This window comes from Conger conger, chromosome 2, assembly GCF_963514075.1.
Source record: "Conger conger chromosome 2, fConCon1.1, whole genome shotgun sequence".
In the NCBI taxonomy this organism is placed as follows: Eukaryota; Metazoa; Chordata; class Actinopteri; order Anguilliformes; family Congridae; genus Conger; species Conger conger.
Window position 1 is genome coordinate 20,400,873 of NC_083761.1, and position 9,688 is coordinate 20,410,560.

Below are 9,688 nucleotides of genomic sequence, written 5' to 3' on the forward strand. Positions count from 1 at the left end.
ACTTCGCTCCCAGCAGAATTGGCCAGGACAATAATTTGACCAGGCACGGACGAATAGCATTTGTCCAAAATATTTTCGCTACATCTCCATCAGGGTAATATTTGTCGAAGTAGGTTATCAGTCCCCCGCTTCTTCATAACGAATATTTCTAAATATCCTTGTTCTCGAAATTTTCCAGAATTGCATTTGGTGCGGCGCTCTGGTCGGATGTAGCCTAATATCATCAATGAATAAACATCCTGTTATGTCGAAAGATACCAGAAATAATCTGCAATATAGATAGACTATACCGTTTAAATATCCTCGTTCTGGTGCTTCGTGGCCTATAGGCTACGCTTTTTGAAAGCTGTTTTAATGCCACTTTATGAGAGTCACCTTGAAAAACGTGTAGCTTACACGTATATCATGGTGCAAGAATGAAATCCTCAGGGAATAAGTTTCAGACTCGGATTCCTTCAAAGATTCTAAATGGCAGAAAACATGACACTAAAATAAACAAATGTCACCGCACAAACTTAAAAGGGATGATACATTAATTAACAGCCTATCGGTAATTCGCCTTCGTACATAACGCCATGTAATGTTGTACAATAGGCAATGGCCTATAATGTAGGCTAATTACATGTTGCGATTGTGTCTTTTCCGAGAAATATATGTGTAAATATGTGATTTAGTTCAATCTCATTTGAATGTGAAATGATTGTGCTGCCTAGGCAACATTGATATATAACAGCAGGTGTGCATTTTCATGAGTTGCGCAGCTGATACATTTATAATAGTTTATAGGAATAAATAAATGAATAAATAAATAAATGAATAAATAAACAGCATAGCCCAAACGCATACCTAAGGGTTAACAACAAATTACATTGTGGCTAGAGAAGTCGAACATACAGGCGAACTTGGAACATTTTCCTATTTTGTTAAATAGCGTAAACGGTAATTCAGTTTTTATCAGGGGAGGCGCCAGGGAAGAAAAGATGGGGCCCCACCACCCCATGCGACCATATCCCTGCACAGCACAATTTTTGAGGGTCCTCGGAATGTTTGCAATTTTTTTCTATTGCAAACTGCAATTTAATTCCTGCCCGGACATAAAACCAACAAATAGGCCCCACTCATTACAAAATAATACATTTTGACACTATTCACACACACCATTTGCCACTAATTACACTTCCGTCATTTTATTTTTTCTTGAAAAGTACTAGCATTGTACCCTTTCTGAGAAAGTTATTTTTGTTATTATATTTGAAATACATGTTATCCAAAGAGACTTACAGTTGATTAGACTAAGCAGGAGACAACCCCCTTGCATGCCCCAGTCATGTACCCATAATAGCAAGAGGCACACTTTTACAGAAAATATATGCGCATAAATCATGTATGTATGTACATGCGTTTTATTGTGGTTATGAAAGGCCCCATTTGCTGCTTTCACCAATGTACTTCATTAAAAAAATACATTAAAAAATGTATATGGCATCTGCTAACGAGTGCGTACAGCCTACACAATGTTCCACAAGGTGGTAGTGTTTTCACCAACTTGCATTTCAAGCGTGTAGAATTATTTACTAATTTAGAAATTAGATTGTATCTAATATCAATCGCGAAAAGTTTTTGTCAGCAAATTGAATGTGGAGCACTAACACTCATAAGCATATTGCTACATAGCTCCAGTTTTCTTTGAGCAAACCTTTCCCATAAGCACACATATCAGTTCAGAAGCTTTATATCAGCATATGACGACAGGGAATCAAAAGCATATTTTGTTTTCTTTTCAGATATTTGCGTCCAAAATGTCTATCCTGTGTCAACATATTCACAGCGTGTATCTTTGTCTTTGTACTACACAAATTGGTTATTTGCATAAATTCTATATCAATGTAAAACAGGTGGAAAAAACAGAAAGGAAAAAGTCCTTCCCAGTATTTTGTTCCTATAACCTGGATTTGGTAAATGGTAAATGGTTGGCATTTATATAGCGCCTTTATCCAAAGCGCTGTACAATTGATGCTTCTCATTCACCAATTCATACACACACTCACACGCCAACGGCGATTGGCTGCCATGCAAGGCGCCGACCAGCTCGTCAGGAACATTTGGGGGTTAGGTGTCTTGCTCAGAGACACTTCGACACAGTCCGGGCGGGGGATCGAACCGGCAACCCTCCGACTGTCAGACAACTGCTCTTACTGCCTGAGCCATGTCACCCCCAGTTTGCTAATTAGCATAACTCTTGAGCCAGGACGTAGAACTCATTCATGGTCGGAAAAACCCGTGGCAGGACTTGCTTTCTGGTCCCTGGACTTAACACATCTTCTGTAAAATAAGCCAGAACAAAGACAGTGAAAAGGCTTCCCCAAAGTAAAGTCACGTGATAAGTTGTGCCCCCACCAAATGTCCGATCAGCCGATGTGTCCTGCGTATTATATTTGCATACACGTTTTCCCTAATTTACACAAGTATTTCCATACCATCTAATTTCCAGCTGCCATACCATCATGCACCCTGCTCCTGTATAATGGCTGAAGGCTTGGTTAATAATTGGACCTGGGAAAACTAAGTTTCTGCTGGAAGTGGCGTTGGTGGGTCAGTAGGGTGATCTTCCCTCAGGTTAAACAAACCCAAATGCCCCAGTGCAGCAATGGGGACACTGTGCAGTAGGATATTCCATCTTTTGGATGAGACCTGGTCCTGGGCTCATTCTAATCACTTATTTTTACTTGCTCCTGACCTGGAAATCTATCCTGGTCTGCCATCTTTAAGGACATTCCTGTTAAGTGTTCCTTCTTGGAGCTGGAAGTAGAAGTTAGGAACTCCCAATCTTCCCTTTGAGCAAGAAAACATCAGCACATCCTTTGCAGAAGTATTTTTCCCAGAAAGCCTGATATATTAATGATTGACCTGTGGATCCACCTCTCCCCATCTGCCACTTCTGTAACTGACATGGCTTTGAACTGAAGTTCGAAGGAGCAAGGACATTCCATTTGCCAAATTCCCTTTTTCTTGATCTCCCCATCTTAATTTATTTTTCTTGTTACTTTTCCTAGTCTCTCCTGATCGGTGGAGCTATGAATAGAAAAGATAGCAAGAAAAATAAAAAATGATGAGAAAAATAAGTGATTGGAATGACCCTGTGACTCACTGTGGTCATTAATGACCCCGTGACACAAATGCAAAGAGTATGGGGTTCCCATACCTCCATATGTCCTGGTTAAATTCCTATCCTGCCACCTAATCATCCCCTGATTTAATTAAAAATGTTCTCTCCCTCCCCATGTCAGCTGAGGTGTGGTGAGTGTTCAGGCATAAAATGGCTACCGCATCTCCCGGGTGGGTGCTATACATTGTGGGTGGTGGAGGCAAGTTTTCCCCTCATCACTAGAAAATGCAATGCATAGGTGATGGTATCCCCATTTTCCCAAGTTAAACTCTAAATATATACAGTGGGATCCAAAAGTCTGAGACCACATTGAAAATCTGTCCTTTTCTCATGTAATCTTGGAGATAAACTGAAAGTTTTAGGATCTTTTAAAAATTAGAACAAATTAAACTTACTTCAAAGCTTTGCAAGAACTACTCGAAGATCAAAGAAGAGCAAGGAGCGCTGGACAATCCACTATCACCTGACCTCAACTCCATTAAATATTTATGGGGGCACTTGAAGATTGACAAAAGCCAAGCATTCAGTAACATCACAAGATGCACTTTGGACCATTGTCAAATAATGCTGGGATAACATGAATCATCGGGTTTTGCAGAAATGTGTGGAGTTCATGCCAGCTTGAGTGCACGTTGCCATTAAATCAAACAGTGGACATACCAAATACTAAGAAGATTCAACTTTTCACAAAAATTGTTATGCTGATAATATAATTAGTAATACAAAAGTTTTACATTCGAAAAGACTGCAAAATTGAAGCATTTTCACGAGTCTCAGATTTTTGAATTTAAAATAGAAAGTGAACTGGTACCAGAAACCACCACAGGGTGGCAGCATATTTCCATCCCAACAAGAAAATGTCCAAGTGGACGAGAAGCAATATTATTTCTGTGAATCACAATCTTGTCACATCAGCATGCTCAGTGTATCTACACAGACACCTCATATTTATTGTCAGCACATCCACACACATGCACACAAGCCTCACTTCAATATGCTCAGAACATCAAAACACACAGAAAACCTCACACTTAACCAGGTTTGGTGCATCAGTACACACTGCATATTGAAACAAACCTATCCGAGCTCCGCGACTCATTTCCTCCGAGGAGCCGGGATGAAAAGGTCCCATCGTTTTCTGGAGGCCAGGGTCAGCCATGTGGCATTCTAATAGCGGAGCTGGACTCCCACCCACAGGCTGTGGAGGCACTACGCTGCAAAAAATGAAAATGTCTTAAATTTTGACAAAAACATTTTTTCTATGACTTTTTTTTGCCAAATAAGACAAAAAATTGCCAATGTGGCGACACAGTTCGACTCATTTCAATATTTGCCAATGGGGTAAGAAAATTTCCCTTGTCATGCAAACAGTAACATGAAACAAGCTAATATATTCTATCTGAGGGAAAAAATGATTTTCAGTCTCATTACAAGACAAAAAACACTTCTTAAGTGTGCTTAGCCTTGAGCAAGGGACCTCTCTCCCCGGTTTTCCCCATCCGAATATACAACTAGATTCACTCCATTATCTCCCTTTCCCTCCACCTTCATTTAGATCTTCCGATGCCTCTCTTCTCTCTTGTTTTCCTCTCTCTTGCTGACTCTTCCTCTTCACAGTTGGTAGCACACAGTACACAGAGGAAAGCTGCTGCCTTTGCACAAATGCATAATGTGCCCATTTTTAACAGAGACTGAATACTATGTGCCTCCATAGGAGAGCTTTTCATTCACTCTGAATGGTTTCTAACAATATTGCACTGTGTTGCATTGCATAATAACAATACAGATGTACAGGCATCACAGATAAAGTCCATCATGCGTCATGGCGCACAATGGTGGACTTTGCGTGTACGGGAGCAAATGACAATGGCCGTTTAAGCATTTTGTACATGCTTTTAGCCAATGCGAGTTACAAAATATGCATTTAATAAGGTAAGCAAAAAACAGGCAATGTTACAGTAAAATCAATGCTGCCCATCAAGGTAAATGCCACAAGACCTGGAAGAGGAGAGAAGAGGTTTACTATTTTTTTTAATAATTGAAAAAATAAATTTAGCACAAAAGTGTGGGAGTGTTACATAAGTGCACTTTCTGCAGACACTCAAGTGCTAATGATTTCCCAGTTGTCTGAACAACACACACATTTTACTTATGTATGCAGAGTTCACAATTTATTCATGTATGCTACGTTATTACAGGGATAATGATTTATCATGACAGTGTAATCAATTATCCTGTGAACACTGGTAGCTGAAAAGCATGGCTGTTCACCTCGGTGCAAAAAACACTGCACAAACTGAAAAAGAAACACTGGTGAGAAAAAGTCACACTTTTTAATATTTTTATTTAATCTAACATTAAATAAATGTCCTTCCTCTCTTGTACTCTATATTCTGTGAAACCTGCTATCAGCCAATCAATCAAAGTTTATTTAACATGTAAGGGAATTGCACAGAAAAAAAATATATCCCCATATACAATCATTGTGCACTGTACACCTACTTATTCATGCAAACATCTAATCAGCCAATCTTTTGGCAGCAGTGCAATGCATAAAATCACGATTTCGATTCAGTAATTTCGATCGGCATGATTGTTGGTGCCAGACGGGCTGGTTTCAGTATTTCTGTACCTGCTGATCTCTTGGGATTCTCTTGAGTCAGAATTTGGTGCCAACAGCATGAATCCATGGACCTGACCTACCTTATGTCAACAGTCCAGGCTGGTGGCATTGATGTAATGGTGTGTGGAATGTTTTCTTTGGGCCTGTTGATACCAATCAGTCATAGCTTGAATGCCACAGCCTATTTGAATATTGTTGCTGACTATGTGCATCCCTTCATGGCCACAATGTACCCATCCTCTAATGGCTACTTCCAGCATGATAATGCACCATGTCATAAAGCAAGTTATCTCAAACTGGTTTTATGAACATGACAATGAGTTCAATGTTCTTCAGTGGCCTTCCCAGTCACCGGATCTGAATCCAATAGAATACCTTTTGGATGTGGTAGAACTAGAGATTCGCAGCATGAATGTACATCTGACAAATCTGCAGAAATTGCATGATGCAATCATGTCAACATGGAACAGAATCTCAAAGTTTTCAACATCTTGTGAAATCCATGCCACAAATAATTGAGACTGTTTTGAGAGCAAAGGGAGGCCCTATCCAGTATTTATGTTTCTAATAAAGTGCTGTAAACAGTAGGTGTAAATTGCAGAACAGCAGAGCTGATAATTGGATTAAATGGAGTATTGAATTCTATTTAATTAAGAGATCTATCAGTGGTGGACTGTGAATAAGATGGAGTGAGACATGAGAGTGCTGCATCTGAAAACAAACTCTGGTCACTTTGAGCACATCGCTGTGAACACTTTGATTCTAAAAGATTTCCCATATACGACTTCTAATCTATAATAATCCCCCAGAGTCAAGGATCCCCAGATTGATTTGATTTGACACAGTACACAAAAAGAATCGGATGCGGTTTCAGTGTTCAGTGTAATTTCTCTTGAGGCCGACACTTGGAGAATCTCAGTCAGGCTTGTGCTCACTGTTGGTTTGAGCCAAAAACCTGTCAGAGTCCTTCACATATGGGTCAAGCCGATGCAGAATCTTAAACAGGCTCTTGATTGGTTCATGCTCTCATCACTTGCAATTTGCTGGGAATTTCCCAATTAATGGTGCGTTCACTTCATCCTGGTGTATCTACGGTTTCATTCGGTCATTTTCCTGGGATTTTGGCCCTGCTGTGAAATCTACGGATTTGGAACTGTTATATATTGTTTGATTCTCAAAACATTAATCTGGGGTGGATCTGTATTTGTTTACACTTGTCACTCACACTCTTTCTTGCTTTCTCTCTCTTTCTCAATATCTCACACACAGACACACACACACACGTAAATTGAACTCAGATTGCACATATTGTACAACGGAAGATCAAAAATGAATGAATTAACCAAAATAAGAGCAACTAAACAATCCATTGATGGATTCATTTGCAGCACTGCACAGACGAGGGATGGAATAGTTCAGCTGACAGTCAAGGACGTGATTCATTGACAGTGACTGTAAGAAATTATACACATACACCCACTGAGCACTTTATTGGGTATTTATTAGACTTCTTTTTTGACTTATTGGTCTGCTGCTGTAGCCTATCCTCTTATAAGAGGTTTGATGTGTTGTGTTAAGAGATGCTCTTCTGCATACCACTATTGTAATGTGCGGTTATTTGCATTATTGTCACCTTCCTGTCAGCTTTGACTATTAATAACATATTTCCCACAGAACTGCTGCTCAGTGGATGTTTTTTTGTTTTTCATACCATTCTCTGAAAACTCTAGACTGTTGTGCATGAGAATCCCAGGAGATCAGCAGTTTCTGAGATACTCAAACCACCCTGTCTGGCACCAATAACCATTCCTCAGTCAAAGTCACTTAGATCACATTTCTTTCCCATTTGGACATTTGGTCTAAAAAAACAGCTGAACCTCTTGTCTGCATGCTTTTATGCATTTACTTCCTGCCACATGACTGGCCGATTAAATATTTGTACAAAAAAGCTGGTGTACAGGTCTACCTAATAACGTGCTCACTGAGAGTATACTGAAGAAGATTATTTAAAATAATTTAATTATATTAAATGTAATCAATTTAATCAATGATACATGTTCTATTTAATAATTTACGGACCAATTGCTTCCAGTTCAGGGCGGTTATTTTATTATCAGGATTAATAATCCTTTATCCTGGATAACGTATTCTGTGCTTTAATTGAATAGTTATGCACCCTGGAATTACTACCTCTGACTTCCTGTGTGCAAGTGAGCGAAGGTTTCCAGGTTAATTAGCCGCTAACTGTAGGATTCCACATCCCCCTCCCCCATCTCCACTTCCCTTCCCCGCTGTAACACCCACAGATAACCTTCACATTATCATCTTGGCCCTCTTTAGATCCCACATCATGTGGGTTCACTGTCAGATTTTAATTTGATTATTCTCTCAATCTACATCTCTTCACTTATTCTCATATCCAGCCTCCAGAGAAGGAGAGCGACAGTGTGGGGTTAGGTTGGGGTCGCTGTTACTGCCTTAGCCTTGTCACAGAGTCTCTGTTCCCTCTTCTCTGAGGTTACCCCATGTGGAAATGTTGTTCTTTTTCAAGGCATTAAAAAAGATTTAAAATGTAGTTCAATGTATGAGTCATTTCGAAATCAGCCCTTGTGGCTTGATGTCTGCGTGTGGTATATTCAACATCCAAAATCTCCCTTGGGATTTTCCAAATACCAAAGTGTGAATTCATTTATTTTTTCAGGGAACATCCCTTGGTACCCTTTCAAGGGAGCAGGAGTGTGCATGTAAGAGTGGGAATCATGGGGTCTTTTTCTTTCACTGCTATGTAATTTTTGATGAAAATGTATCTGCCATTTCATCAAAAATTACATAGCGGTGAACTTAAAAGCCTTAGATTTAGGTAAAGAGAATTGATGTGCTGACCTATGTATTAGTCATTATCTCAGAAAAAGCATGTATTCTGCTTAAAATGCATTACTCCACCTTGGTCTGTGATCAAATCTGTGGCCGGTAGCTCCACAGGACGATGCACAATTGAGGATTTCATTGCCTAGTGTACGGGAGGGTCCAGTCGGTTAGGAGTTTGTGCTTCATTACTCTCTAGCGACCCCTGCTGCTGAATCAGGTGAACTGCATGCCAAAGCCTTTAACGAAAGGTATTACACTGACTCAATACTACACCAGCTTGACCGGTTTTGGTGGTGAACCACAGATGTTTACACTCTCCTGAAATGGAATGTGAGGTTTGGGCATGAACTTTAGTTAGTGGGAATGGGACAGATCCAGCTGCACAATGAGTGCCATTATTTGCATAAAAAAAGAAATAAAAATAACATTTCTTGTGCAATACTCAATTCATAAACTATGATGATGGTGATGAGGTCCAACAGAAAAATGAAGACTGAACAAAATAACATATATCTGAAGATTAAACTAATGGGAACTAGCATGCACATGATTGTTGCAGCATGCATTGTTAATAGCCCTAATTCTCACTCCTACATCAAAGTGCAAGTACAATTTCAGTTCCAGACGAAAGTTCCATGGTGTCAGAAATGTAATTTGGATAAAGTGGATTAAATGTTGAAGTACATTTTCTCTTCATCAATGCAGCCTAAATATGCCACTTATCGACAAAACATGCAATAAACTACAATGGTCTGCTTAGAAAAACAGGTTTGGGTGGGTGGTTGTTGCTGAACAGGGGCATAAAGCCAGTGAGCACCCTTTTCTGCACTCATTCATTTCTGATGGAGTAAAATTACCCTCAAACATATTAGTGGAATGCAAAACAATATAGACGCAACGGTTAGGTGACATCACTTTTAAATTAACACTAAAAAAAGGCCTATTTGTCTTTTTGTTTTAATTTTGTCACGTGGGGCTGATATTTAGGATTGTACTTTTTAGATGATCCCTTTCCATTTGAAGCACGTAAA